The following is a 16170-nucleotide window of genomic DNA, read 5'->3' on the forward strand; positions in this document are numbered from 1 at the left end:
TTCTTGTCTTAGTTGCTTTATAGTTTTCTCTATTCATTGCTTCCATGATGTCATTTGATTTCTTCCCTTCCTTTCCCTTATTGCTCTGTATTTTTTCTGGTCAGACTGTATCTGTTATTAGTTTACCTGCACAGTAATAGATCCTCTTTACTTCTGTTATATAACATGAATTTCTCTTAATAGTCTTGATTACTGTGTTCATCTGTTTTATCATAATTCAAACATTTTGGGTCTTATTCACTTTCTCTAATCTGTTTCTTTCATTGCTCTTAATATGTCTATCCGTGTCTATTAAATCAAGCAATGCTTCCCTTAGATCAATTGTTTTAATTAATGGCACATTCTTTGCACTCTGTTTCCTGTGGGCATTCTACAGAATGTTTCAGAACATCTTCCTGTGACATAGCTTCTTCAGCTGCATCCTGCATCAACTGTTGCAGCTTGACATCAAACTCATTGGCCCATCACTCCTTAATATTTCCTGCATACGAGTTGTCACTGTTTCCTGCTCATTTTGTAGCTGTGTAACTCCAAATCAACTTCTGTCCCTGTTTCCAACTGAAGGCTCCAGAATATCACCATGTGGCAAGTGATCAGATCCTTTCCATCTGTTTCTACTTAATTGAGGACTCATTGTTCCATCATGCTGTGACATTACCTGAGCTGGATTTTCTACACTAAGGCCTTCATTTTGCAAGTAATCCATAACTTCCATTTCTATTTTTTTTTAATTTCTCCATTACTAAACCACTTTTCTTCTTCTTCCCTTGTTGTCTTATTTTTTCTATTGTGAAATTTTCCATAATTGAGTGCATTTGCCTGTATTTCTCTTCAAATATCTTTTCAGCTGCTTTTTGTATTGATTTGTTGTGTTTTCTCTTTTCTATAAATGTTGCACCATATCAGATTTCTTTCTCTTTCCCATGTTCCCATTTCTTTTTTATATCTTCAAAAATCTCTGTGTTTTGTTCTTTACATTTTCACACTTCCTCTGTTGCTTCTTTTTCCAGGTGGTCAAAATTTGTCTATGTAATACTTTTCGTGGGTCTGTTTTACTAATGTTTTTCTTGTGCAAGTATTTTTCTTTCATCTAACTTCTCTCTTAATTTTTTGAATATCTTCGATCTGGAAATTCTGAACTTCTTGCATAATAGTAACAATACACAATTTCTCTCTTATCCTCAGTAGTCCACTCTATCATTTTTATGATTCACTTTTGGCCTGTCAGCTTTTATGTTTTTTGCTGACTACTATTTCCTTTTATAACAGTGGGCCATCCTCCCCCTGAGCCTGGCTTAACTACATTGTAGAAATGTTTCTATACCTTGAAGTCTACACTGCCATTTTTTCCAGTCCAAGCACCAATGTGCACACCAGGATTGGGCAACGTTTTAATCTGGAACTTGTGCACCTAGTTGTCTTTTTTATTATTTAACCTACACTTCTCCATGATGTATTTGCTATATAATATACAGTCTATATATTAGTGCCATCTTGGTGAGATTTTGTGAAAATAGGTCCATCTTGTGAAATTACTGACCAAAACTTGAGGATGACTTCAGTTCCAGCAATACTACTCTCCTTTTCATCATCTCTCTATTCTGACCACATTATCATTCCTGAAGGTAGCAGGGAATGGCACGTAATCCCTATCTTGTTGTAAGTGTGTAGGTGAGGACTTCAGATGTTATCCCTGAATCAAAAGACTGATGTGTGAATAGTGTATCCCTGGTAGATCACTGGAATGCTCCTATAAATAAGATATGAAATGTTGCACCAGGCTTGCTGAAGCATAGAAAGAGGAACTGCAGAAGACCAGCTGGTGTGAATTCCAAACTGTACATGTCACAGATAACCTCTGGCATTGCTGTAGTCCACATACCGACAAAAGAGTGTTAAATCACTTAGCACAGTGGTTTTATGTCTCGGGCGACAGTGATACTACTAGTTCTGCCCAAGACATAAAACCACTGTGTTAGATCACTTAACACAGTGGTTTTATGTATTGGGCAGAACTAGTAGTATCACTGTCACCAGAACGGGCACATAACACCTGCATTTAGTTCAACCCTACTATCTACCAGTTCCACTGTATATGGTATCTGTGCTGCTCTATTCTTTTACTCCAAAACCTTTACAGGAAGCACCACCTTCTTAGCATGCTAAGAAATAAATTATGTATTTACTGTCTTCTTATGTAATTGTAATAATTTCCTATCTATATTCTGAATGCACTGTGGGAGCTTTTCTCCCCAGGACACCACTGAAAACGGGTTCTTCTGACCCAGACGGACCATTCCGGTAAACAAATGTCAAATAAATAAATCAATAAATACTTCTCATGAATCATGCTCACTTAGTTATATCCTTATTAACAATCCTTCAGTTCTGCTCCTCTTGTCAGCTACTTTTGCTCAGCTACACTGAGTTAAAATGCCATGACTATGCCCATGTAACTTTGTTTTATGAATCACAATGCTTGTGCAGCTTCCACCCTGAGTTCAATGACCCTGCACCAGCAAGCATGAGTTTATAAAATTGTCCATCTCTTTAAGAAACTTAATTAGATAACTTTTATTTACATTTATTAATATATTTTAAAATATTAAAATCATGGTTTACTTCTTTACAGGTAATGTTGATTTGTTTGTTTGTTTGTGTCTTTCGGCTTTTACAAGTAGTGTTGATAATTGATGAATATTTTTTATGTACTTGAGAGATTTTTTTTTTTTTTTTTGCATTTCACTTTGTTTCACTAAGAAATATATATATATTTTTAAGACAAGACCATTTCCCGGAATAAATTGTTTTCTACATGAGTAGTAAAATGTTAAACTAAAATGTGAAATGATAACAAATTATTTTATCAGATCTTCAGACTACCCTTGGTACTTACATATGCAGAATGACTATATGTTTTAACTTTTTACTTATAATTTAGAAGTTTACATTCAAAACATATCTGTAATTATTGCAGATTATTGGCTACTCCGCCTTCAGAATAATTGAAACAATTATTTTGAACGCTGAGATACAAATAAATGCCTAATTCCTTGTTTCACTTGAAAGAAAGTTACTGTTTGTCATTTTTGCATTTAAGTTACGTGTAACACATTGCATTTAAGTTACCTGGCACTTGCTCACTAAAGCAATTATATAAGTCAGCACTAAAAAATTAAAAGCACTACAACCTCACAAACTCCCCTTGAGTACCTTGTTTCCCATTGGCCCTTTTTCTTTCAATTATAAAGGAATTCCCAATACTATTCTAGCATGTCCAAAGGTCAGTTGTCAATCTCCTCTCCGGTCCAGCTGGTGAATCTGGGAATCTTGAGGCAATGTTACAACTGCCTCATGTACACAGACAACCCTCTCCTCCTCCCAACAAATTCCAACACATGTGAGAGATGCAACCATATAGCCAAACTGGAGGCTAAGCTCTCTCAACTCAGTACTGGCGAAACATGTCAGGAGGAGAAGGAAACCACACTCACTACAGTTCCAGTCTCACATAGACCTACCACGACAGCAAACCAAACACATAAACACACAAAAACATACTCGGAGGCTCTAAATAAAAATCTGCCTAAGCAGCAGTGACCTCCAAAGCAGACACCCAAGCAACTGCTACCCCAAAACAAAACACGTGCAACACATAGCTCACAAAGCCAGTGTGCCAAACAGTCACAGCCCTTAAGGCTAAACAACACACCTGATACACTTGTAATAGGTGACTCTATCGTCAGGCACACTGACGTCCCGCTCACCAGGCTGAACAAGGAGAAGGTCACGGTGAGCTGCCTGTCGGGCGCTAGGATCCGCCACATAACACAAGCACTCAGGTCACTCCAAGGCAAGTACAAATATGACTCAGTCATTGTCCATGCTGGTGTGAATGACCTGAGACGTACCTCCCTGGACTACATGAAAAGAGACATAGAGGAGCTCTCTGAACATGTGGCCCAGGCCGGTATGACCCTGACCTTGAGTAGCATCTTACCCTCACCAAGAATGATGCCACAATATGAAGACAAGATGATCAATTTCAACAATTGGCTTAAGTATTGGTGTCATTCAAAGGGGATCCAATGCCTGTCAGCCTGGGATGACATGCTCGACAGGCCACGATGCTTCGCTAGGGATGGCTTGCACCTGTCACCCCTGGGCTTTCGGATATTGGCAAAGGCTCTTGCTACCCCCATAGTGCCTTTTTTAGGCAAGGCTCAAAAGACAAACCCACCTCCATAGGTATCACAAGGGATAAGAAACTAAGAGTAATGCTACTCAATGCCAGAAGTCAAGATGCATGCACTCGAAACTCTCCTTAGCATGGAGAACATCGATATCTGTGCAGTAACAGAAACCTGGTTCAAGGCTCCAGAGAGCACCCCAGCACTACCAGGTTATACCTCATACCATGCTTTTCGGTCCCAAAACTTGGACCGAACCAGAAAAGGAGGGGGAGTATCAATATTCGTCAAAGATACCGACACCTCCAGGTTGGTGGCACAGCATGATGCATCAGAGACTATCCATGTGCAACTAACAGTGGGTAAAACTGCCTTCCAGTTTATAGCCTGCTACAGACCACCCTCCTAAACCCAGGAACCCCACTCGGCCTTCCTGAGAACACTGGAAAATATGAAGGTCTCTCCAAACACCATTATATTGGGCGACTTCAACTATCCAAACATAGACTGGGAGCATTACTCTAGCTCCAACACCCTAGCTCAAAGGTTCCTAGAATTTATAAACTCAAATGCTATGGAACAACTTGTTACCACTCCCACAAGAGGGGAAAACATACTGGACCTGATCATCACCAACATGGGGACTCTATGCTCCAGACCAGAAGTCTATCCCTCACTGGTAAGATCAGACCATAAACTAATCTCAATGGATATTCACATCACGACCCCACCCCCTGCCCAGAAAACCACAGTGAAAAACTTCTCTAAAGCAAATTTCACACTCCTCAAAACCGAGGTGGAATCCTTCAAAGCCCCCGGGCCTGTGGAAAATATGGCCCAGACCGCAGAATCCTTTATAAATGCATTCTATGAGCACCTTCAGGAATGCATGGATCATGCAATCCCAAATAAAACCAAGACCCAATCCTCCAAAGGCAGGCGTCCTGTCTGGTGGACCCTAGCCATAAACAAACTATACAATAGAAGGAGGAAGCTACTACATGATAGAGCAAAATCCCAAAAAGGGAAGGCATCTCTGATCAGTGTTAGCAAAAAACTACGGGCACTCATAAAATCGTCTAAGGCCAGCTTCGAGAGAAAAATTGCACAGGACACTAAGGATAATCACAAGGCTTTCTTTAGTTATGTTAGGAACCTGGGTGGGAATTCCCAGATATGCTCAGAATTAGTCCAAAATGACAAAAAATACACCGAACCCACAGACATTGCCAACATCCTAGCTGACAGGTTCAGCGCAAACTTCTACCCCCTCCCCACCAAAAGGGCAAATATCTATCCCAGCAGAGTGCTGCCCCCCTGACATCTCAGATGCTCAGGTAAGAGCCGCCCTCTCCAAAGCAAAAAACACAGCATTAATGGGACCAGACAGCGTCCCGGGCTGCGTACTACATGAACTCCAAGAAGAGCTAAACCCAAACATAAAACTACTGTTCAATCTCAGCCTTACCACAGGATATGTACCCAAAGAGTGGCGTACAGCAACAGTGGTCCCTCTCCACAAAGGTGGTGTCTCAAAGGATCCTGGAAACTATCGCCCCATAAGCCTGACTAGCTTGGTCTGCAAAGCTATGGAAAGGATCATCATGGATCTCATAAAAAAAGATATTGGGGACCTACAGACACTGGATCCTACCCAGTTCGGCTTTGTTAAGGGCTGATCCTGCCTCTTAAACCTGGTCGATTTCTTTGAAACAGTCACCAAGACCATTGACGAGGGGAAGGTGTTCCACACAGCCTACCTGGACCTCGCAAAAGCCTTCGATACAATACCCCACTCGGGCATTATAGATAAGCTCACCAGCTTAAATATAAACCCCTATGTCACTAGATGGGTTGCAAACTGGCTCAAGGACAGAACCCACATGTTTAGAATTGCTGGAGCCATGTCAGACTCCAAACCAGTTACAAGTGGCGTCCCACAAGGCTCAGTCCTGGGACCTCTCCTGTTTGGTATATATTTCTCGGAGGTACAGGCCAACACAGAAGGACTGTGGCTGACCAAGTTCGCAGATGACTGTAAACTGGGCACTATAATCGACTCTCCAGCCGACACAAGCATCCTCCAAAAGGACCTCATAGAAACAGACAACTGGTGCCAGAGCCATGGCCTCAAGCTAAACACCAAAAAGTGTATAGTCATCCCCTTTGGCAAAAACAAAGTGCCCACAAATTACCACATAGGTGGTAATCCATTAAGTACAGAAGAAGTAATTAGGGACCTGGGGACCCAAGTTGATAGCAATCTCTCATTTGACAACCATGTGGCCAAAGTGGTTAGGAAAACATTTTATATAGCCCACCTAATCATGAAGGGATTCACATCTAGATCAGGAGAGGTCATCGTGCCTCCCTACTCATCCCTCATCAGGCCCATAATTGAGTACAATGCCCCTTTTGGGATGTACCTTACCAGACACCTGCAGCAACTGGAAAGACCCCAACAGTACCTCACCAAGAGGATCAAAGGGCTCAAACAGATGCCATATGCTGCCCAGTTAAAGAAACTCCAGCTCTACTCAGTGGCATACCGCCTGCTCAGAGGCGATCTGTGCCTGACGTATAAAGCCATGTCCAACCCGGAATTAATGGACATGCTGCACCTCAGAAAATCCAAATCCCATCTAGCTACACGCTCGAGAGACTTGAACCTCAGCACTGAAATAAATAGGACATGCTGGAGGGACAGATTCATAACCCAGAGGCTCCCTTCACTCTGGAATAAAATCCCAGTCCAGGTTAGGCAGAGTCCCTCATTGACTATCTTCAAGAGGAATCTTGATGAGTGGATGGGGGATCGTAGGTTTACCCCGGGTATCACTTCTGTGTCACTGTTAGACAGAGGCACAGTATACTAACCTCGAAAAAGGGCATAGCAAAATTAATTTAAAATGGGTGGCGAAAGCCAAACACACTCTGGCTAGGCTTATAAATGCCCTAGGGCAGATAGCCTAGTATGAACCTATGAACCTAAAAGATGTTATGATATGAATTTTAGTTGAATTAATTTTCAATGCATTAGCTATTATGTTTATGTTTTAACATCCATATTCCTTCTAGCATATGATCTATCTAAAATACAATAAATTTTAAATTTGTACCCAGTAAGAACATTAACGTCAGGAAAGGAGTGGCTGTCTGATCTGTACCTCTCAACGTTTTTGTTGACCAAGAATTCTGGACAAAGCCAATAATAATGGAGGGAGAAACGCCTAAAATCAGGGACATGTTTTAAGTATTAAGCTAATTTATATAAATGAAACAACAGGTTTTGCTTCAATATGCATTTTAGAACAATAAGAAATATGAGTCTTTAATGTCTGATGCTATTGATCGATTGTAATTATCAGTGATTTACAAAAGTTTTACAAAGGGCAGTTTAAAAATATGAAGCAATTTTAAGAATATTCTGTAAAATCAGGGACAGTTGAGAGGTATGTTACGATCCTATAACCATTTATCTAATATTGGCTTTCAAAAGTTATATGAGGGATTTGGCTCATTTTGGTTATGTAAAGTTCCTAAACAGGCAATGCAGGGATCTCATTTTCATAGCTCAGACCTCCACCGTCCTCATTAACATAATGCCTCATGTTACTGGGTTACTTGCTGCATTATTTTGCAGTGAGGCTTCTATGACTCACAAACCTTTTGCATACTATGCACAGCTACTTGTGTTCTAAAGTGTCTATAAATTCTATTATACTTTTAATGTGTATTCACTATGTATGGCAATTCCACACTAAATTAGAACTGAAACAACAAACTTTCGAGTGCAGGCTTTTCATATTTTACTGAAGCGATGAATAATATACACTTTATTAGAAATGATTTTATCCACTAACAAGCTTAAATTTCAAGGACATTCTTACAGTCAACGTATCAGCACTGCAATGGGACTTGCCCCATCTCCCAGATATGCAAATTTTATATGACAGGTTAGAAACAGAAATATGTACTAGATTCTGCAATTCCATATGCACAATATATTTTATTTATTTATTTGCACATTTTGTCTATGACTCATTTTTAATTTGGGAGAGACAGAATAATGAGATGATGTCATTTTTATTTTTTGTAAATAATACAACTGATTATTTAAAGTTCATTCTTGAAGCCGATCATGAAAACATGCATATTTTAAGGTAATGAAGTATACAGAGCCTTTTAGCCAAGTGCATTGGGAAAATGGATTTGGGTTAAACCTGTTGAAGTGAATTTGTATTTTCAAGGCAGTAGCTTACATCCTTCTTACATGTTAAAAGGTGTCAGTGACTCCCAAATGTACAGTGCCATGAGGCTTGTGGCATGGAAAAGGGAATGTGATCAGAATTTACAAACTGTGCTTAAAATACAAAACCTGAGGCATGATTATAAACCCAGTATAATATATGAATATCATATTTGTCAAGTTTAGTTATACAAGGCAGGTAGATGCCTGAGGTTCATTTTTATCATTTCGTATTCCAGTAATTTCACACTGATAAAGTGTCTTATTATTAACAATGGGGTCATTTTCCAGGTAGTACCTGATGTAGTGAATATTGTGTGGGTGGTATAACTTAGATACATAGCATATAAGCTTGAATGTTCAGATATGTATATCTGTGTGTGCATTATACTAGTGTTAATATTCAACACATGTACTTGTATGAAATACACATATTTTTGGGTCTATATTAGAACATCGAATATTAAACAGTTCGAATCACTAAAGGTCAACCTTTAGTGATCGAACTGTTAAAACATCAAATGTGTCCCCTCACACGCCCCGCTACTTAAATATACCAACTCCAGGACTGCACTACATTGAAGTAAATGGAAATGTCTCCTTATGAAGATTTCCGTTAACTTGTTCGATGTTCTGCAATTTTGCTTTTCTCGTGTCGACAATGTCAGATTCGACATTGTCGGCTTTCGAGAATGCAATATAGACCCTATATTTTTAATATATAGGAAATATCATTAGAGAGATGAACAACATGTTTATTTATTTTATTAACCCTTTGTTGATGGGGTTAGTTATACTATACCTTATAATAGTAGTAGTACTAATATTCAGCACATCTACGTCTTTAAAATATTTTTTAATATGCAGGCAGCTCTAGCAGGAAGAACAAAATGGTCATTCCAGATCATGTAACAATAATAATAGATATAAAATATGAAAAAAGACAAATAATTGTACATCAGATAGTAACAGGAAGTAAACACCTGCTTCAGTTTCAGATGCTTGAATTAGTTACTACAAGCATTAAGCATGTGTATTTTTATAATAATGTTGAGGCAAGAGAGTCTTCTTGGCAAACATTTCCAGTGTCTTACCAAACACCCAAGTATAATGTGGTCATTAAAGTCTAACATTTAGAACCAGTTATGAGTAATAAATTATTTTGTCTGCAATTTACCTTATTTTTATTAGATATTTAATTTATTATGTAAGCAACAGTTCTGTTGATGTTGAAACATTATTATGATAAAATCCTAATGACATAAAGCTAAATGACTGTGTGTGTGCGTGTGTGCGTGTGTGTTTTTTTCATGGTGAAAGCAGCAGAACAATTCTGTTCTGGAAAACTTAAGCCATTCTTTTTATCATGACATATATATTGATTATTTCATTATTTATTTAATTATAGCATAATGAGTTTATTCAGATGGGTGTTTGTCAGCTATTATTATGGTCAAAGGCAAATACATTAGAACACCATATTAGAATTAAATGTAACAGTACAACAATAAAAAGAAAAGAAACACATTACTGACAAATGCATAAAAAACAATTACTTAGGGATAACACATTACAGTATGCACACCATAGCAGTACAAAAAAGTATAGAGATTAGCTGTTGTTTACAGTATTAAGACAAACTCATTATTATATAGAATATAAAAAAGTATATCAGACTGTGTCTGGAGCAGACCTATATCCACATATTAATATAATATAAATATTATTGATATGCAGCACCAATAGCATTATACATTATACCTTAGTCAGTCCTACTGTCTGTCATCATCCCTTCCTCCCCTATCCTTCTCTTGGTCTCTCTAGTGGGGTGCACATGGGCCTTAGGTTGACTTGGAATGTCCATTAAAGCAGGCATATATCAGCAGGCTAACCTAAAAGGCAGTCTGTGTGTGTACTCCATCAACCCACTTTTCATTTTTGGACTGAAACTTCCTACCACTTCTGCCCTTCTTGTACATTAAGCAAATGCTGGAAAGCAGGTGTGTCTGCACGTATTATAGCCTGTAATGTAAATAGTCTATGGTTTATAATCAATAGTCCCTTAGCCTGTGACTCTTCTTCATGGACATCCTGCTGGAAAACTTTTATTCCCTGCTCCGTAACAGGCACTGAGCTTATTAGTCATTTAAACTGCCTCTTACTGCAACACTCTTTCTTTGTTTTCTTTTCTTTCCCCCTTACATTATGCAGATCTGCTACACACATTATTGTCTCCTACTCTGCCTCCTCAGTGTTACTGTGTGCCTTCACAGAACTCTTACTTGGTCCTTCCTCTTCCTCCTTGCCCTGTTAAGGGTATTCTTGTTTGCTGCAGATAATTTAATCTTCCTGTTGAAGGCTATGTTAAACCACTCCCAGCTCTGAAATAGTTTTTCTCCTGAGCTGCAGTCCTGCATCACTGCATTTAAAAAACATCATTTTCTGATTGGTTTTGGTGCCATCATGAGATGGTAACCCCATTGTGCTCAGCTATCCTAGCTATTTGCTTCATTTTCAGCCTACCCTCATTCCTACCTACCCCCATAATCATTTCATTTATACTTCACATTAGTGTATTACATACATAGTACAAGCCTATCAGCACTTTCTTCTGCCAGCCTGTCACACTTCACTGAATTTGAATTCACCCTGATCAAATCATTGAAAGCTCAAATTACTGAAAACTCAATTCACTAAATCTCATTTGACTGAAGTGAAGTACTGGCACTGTGTAGAGTACTGTAAGGCAAGTAAAAGGTGTATGCCTTTTTCCCCACTGTAGTGCGATCCTGGAGTTAGTATATATAGTTGGGGGGTGGAGGGCACAGCCCCCCACATTAGGGGGTGTGGGTGGCATAGCCCCCCACTTAGTTTCTGCTTATATTGTGTTCTGAAAAGAGTTAGTCATTGGTGTTGTAAGTATTCATGTCTATGTTTTAAAATGTATTGTTTTGAAGCTTTCAGTGAAATATAATATAAAACCCAACTAGGTGGGGGCCATGCCCCCCACCCCCCCAACTATATATGCTAACTCCAGGATTGCACTACAGTGAAGAAAAGGGCATATACCTTGTACTTGCCTTGCAGTACTCTACACAGTGCCAGTACTTCACTTCAGTGAAATGAGATTCGGTGAAATGAGTTTTCAGTGATTTGAGCTTTATATATATATATATATATATATATATATATATATATATATATATATGTATAATTCTCTAGTATTGGCTTCTCACCCCTGTCACATCGTAATACAGCAGCCACTCCATCTATTCTCTCTATGACAGGCTAGTCAGTCATCTAAACACACACTGCTGACTATCTGTATCTTTTAGGGCAAACCACACCACTGTAGTCTGTATTAAAGTTGCACTCTTTGTTATCTCACACTTTCAGCAATAGCTGTTATATTCAGAAAAAACAAACTTGCCACTGAACGAAGTACTCACTGAGTAAAAAATCCAATAGTCACAGAACAAAAACCAAAGTGGTACACCAGGCAGACGAAATGATCGAAAAAAGCAGTATTCACTTCACTTCTTTATTCCATAAAACAGAGTAAGTGCTTTCACGTTAAACATTAACGCTTCATCAGTCTAGTGGGACTTGATCTACACACCTCATCCAGTTTCACTCATTTTCCGAGTATCATTATTACCTAACTTTCATCTTACTCTTCTTACAATTAGATGTCTTCTTAACTCCTCATATCTTCCAGTCCTATGACTTCAGATATAACTTATTATTTTTTACTGCAGTTGGCCTAGGTGGTAGGTAGGCCAGCTCTGACATTTTCTATTTCTCCTTGTGCTGCACTCATCCCAACATTCCTTTGCTTAGCTTCAGTGACTGACAGGCTGAAATTCATGCTTTCTTATTCCTTCTTCCACTTACACAGACTGCATATGCACCTAACCGATCTCGTTTTCCTGGTTGACGTAGGTAACAGGTAGGCGTTATCTGTTTCTGTTTCCACTGCATTCTCCCTAGTCTCCATAAAAAGATTCTAAGTAGCAGCTAAGCTGACAAACTTGTTTCAATCTTTGTTCTTCCCCTTCAGTTATCCTTTTCACTCCAGGTAGCGTTTTGGCTTCATGCTTCCTTATCTTTCACTCCTTCGGTTCTTTTTCCCTGCTTACCTTAGAAGCAGCCTCACAGGTAGATAAGCTACTCGCTCTGTCTTTTGCAAGCCCCCTCTCTGCACTTTGACTATCCCTTGACTTATGGTAATATTACTAACTCATAGTAACATTGCTTCTTTTCTTCCTCTTAACTTGTATATGCATGTTAGATACTCTACCTTGAACTTCACACCACCAAGCTTATAGATTATTTTCAGCCTCTTCCCATATATCAATAGTTATCCATACGAAGTGTAAAAATTGCATTATAATTATTTTATATATTAAGAAAACAGTGATATCTTCAGCTCATTCCCTTGAACAATATAACAACTGCCTTAGCCACAATCAAACACTTTTCTACTAAATAAAACACTATCCTATGCAAGCTTATCTTCTTAGGCGATATACACAAATCCAGGACCGTGTGACAATTTCAATTCTATGTTAAAAAAGGAGCTAAGAATAGCTTACACAAATGTTTGTAGTCAATATAATACATTTGCCTTACTTGAGTCTTGACTAATGCTGCAGCAAATTCATATAGTGGTCATTTCAGACTTCCGGATGAAGAATGCGCTCTCATCCCTCCCATTATATTTGGGCTAATTACATTCTTGATGAGTTTTGTGCCTCCCTTTATATATGAGATAATACATTTTTATTAATGACCACAGGGCAGGTCTCAGAACAGGAGGTGAAGCCTTAATACTAATTGTAATAAACAGTACTACTGCTGTTATTGACTCTAAGTCAGACACTATGGAAGATAAAAGCCCACGTTGGATACTATGTCATATTTCCTTAGGAAGATATGTACCCACCTACCTTTATTGGTTCACTATAAATCTCCCCTCACCCTTCAGTGACCACTACACAAAACAGACTATAAAATATATTTCCTAAAGGAGTTTCTAAAATACGTCTTGGTGACTTCAGTATTAATGCTTAGATTCTTTTTAACTAAACAAGATGCTTTAACATAGTTTGGAACAATTAGTGAAATCTCTCATAAGGGCAAATCCACACATAGGATAATGTAATTCTTGATCACCTCATAACTAAAATCCAGCACTGATCATTACAGTTAGCCATCTTTCTAAATAACCAAAGTGACCATTGCCTTTTGTTATCCACTTGGTCTTTCATTAGAATCAAGAGACTCCCATATATTATTACTAGTAAATCTTTCCCAAACGTAAAACAACCCCTTCTTCATTTGTACTTCAATAATATTGACTGGTCAGATCCATCTACTGCTTTTGTAGAATTTAGTAACATTCTTATCCACATTCAAGATGTCCTTTATGGAGTCACTAGAAGCAACTCAGAGCTCAGGTATTCCAGTGGCTTTTGAATGATATCAAAGCTCAAATTAAGTTGACAGATTGTGCTTGGAAAGTCTGGAAACAAGACATGTCTAATATACACTTATGTCAACATTTCCTGAGCCTAAGGAAATGCACTAAAATATCCACAAAAGGCAGCAAATGCCTTTTAGACAAAAACAAATTGTTTACTATGCTAACCTAAGCTCTTTTGTAAAGAAATAAAGTGATTAGCAGGTGTCATTACCAACTCCCCAACCAATAATAATGATGTTCTTCCACTTAATAACCAACGCTTTATCGTACAATCCCAGTATTTTTATCTGTCTTCTTTAAAGAGTCTTAATGGTGATCTTCAGGTTCACTTTCTATGTTCTCAGTCACCTGGGACCCCAACACCACCACCACATTACCCCTTAGTACCATCTGTTGCCACTTGCTACTTTTCTCACATCTCAATCAAAGCAACTAAAGCACAGCTACCAAAGTTAAATTCCTCAGAGTGTAAGTTCAGCAAGCACTATCCAACTTTCCTCAGACTAGTAGCAGACTCCACACTCAAATATGTAAACTTTCACTCACCACTGGCACAGCCCCTGCTCTATTTCAACATAACATTGTAATCCCACACTCAAAAGCTGATATCCCCCACTGATTTTAAGGATTACTAACCAATATCAAACCTCTGTCTGACTACAAAACATTTTGAAAAATTACTATACGGACAACTATTTAAACACATAAATAGTTATGGCCTTCTCTGAGATGAACATGTTTTCATAACTCATTCTGCAACAAGAGCTATTTTCACCACCATTTACAAGAGCACAAATGATGGGCTCATCATTGGTGGTCTATTTGCTAATATGAGCACAGCTTTTCACACTGTTAATAATACGTACCAGCATAATAAACTACAAAAAATATAAACTTTGTTTAACACAACACAGTTCCAAAGCTACCTGACAGAACTTTTCAACTTTGCTACAATAATTAATTCTCTGTCAGTGGAATACTTGACACAGAAGACCCTCTAAGGCTCAGTATTATGCTCCCCCCTGCTCTTCTCTTCTCTTTGTTAACAACCTTCCACATCTCACCATTGTCATATAGACTGATAATGGTTGATACTTACGAATTATCGCAACCAGACTTCTTACCTCGCATAATGCATACTATTTTTGTGAAATTACTTTATCAGAAAAGCAGGGAAACTGTGAGCCTGTATGTGTCTTACTTCTTTGTACAACTTTTGGAAAGAGCTTCCTAAATTAGTTGAGAAACAGTTGTGATTCATGCTTGTTGTATCCACTAGCTTTGACTTAAGCCATTTTCTTACAAGAATTTTGTATCTGTATTCCTTAGGTATACCATGAAGCTGTTCTTCTTGAATGTCAGGCTTCTTTTTATGTTTTTTCTTGTTCTTACTCCACTTAAAACCCCCGTACTACTTCCTTGCCACTTGCTGTAATTGATGTTGAAGACAAATATCACTTTGTATTTCTCAAAGGCGGACCATTCTCCATAGTTTCCGAACAGTGGCACAATGACAACACGGAAATTGTCCACCACAGGGAAACCATGTATTAAGCTGATGTTAAGCTACTGTTCACATAAACTTATAGGAACAGACAAGGACTCAAGTTTTGATGCTAATATCTCAAAAGTGAGTCACTAACAACCTGGTTGCGAAAACCCAATGTAACTGACTGTTTTCTGCCCCAGAAAAACGGAGATAGCTTACTTAATTTTCCTGAAGTGCAGCCATGTAATAGTATTATTGAGAGAAACTGTGTGTTGATTTCACCATTCTTAAATGTAAATGACAGAAAATATTTTACAGCAACGAATACATTATGCATTATGCGAGGTAAGAATTCTGGTTGTGATAATACGTATGTACCTAATGGTCTTCTTACTGAATCTGCCAAAACACATTCTGACCTAAAAGTTAAATTACAAAACAATTTCACCAGCCTTTGTAAATGGTCTCTGGATAATAATTGTTTAATCAACACCAATAAAACCAGTGAAATGGTCTTTTGAACTGCTCAGAAAGTGGCTTTAACTCCCCTTTTTACTGAAGGACAACTAAGACAACACCATTCTCAATGTCTTGGAGAAGAAATATTGTGGACTGACACTCAACCCATCATTTTCCTTCACCACTCACACCAAGATCACCAATAAAGTTTTGTCACAACTAAAACCATTTCATGCTTTGCTTGGACAGCCACTGTCAAAAATGTTCTACTTCCAAAACTTGAATATGGTTTGCCCTT

The sequence above is a fragment of the Protopterus annectens genome, chromosome 1.part0 (assembly GCF_019279795.1).
Source record: "Protopterus annectens isolate FY-2018-M chromosome 1.part0, PAN1.0, whole genome shotgun sequence".
Lineage (NCBI taxonomy): Eukaryota > Metazoa > Chordata > Ceratodontiformes > Protopteridae > Protopterus > Protopterus annectens.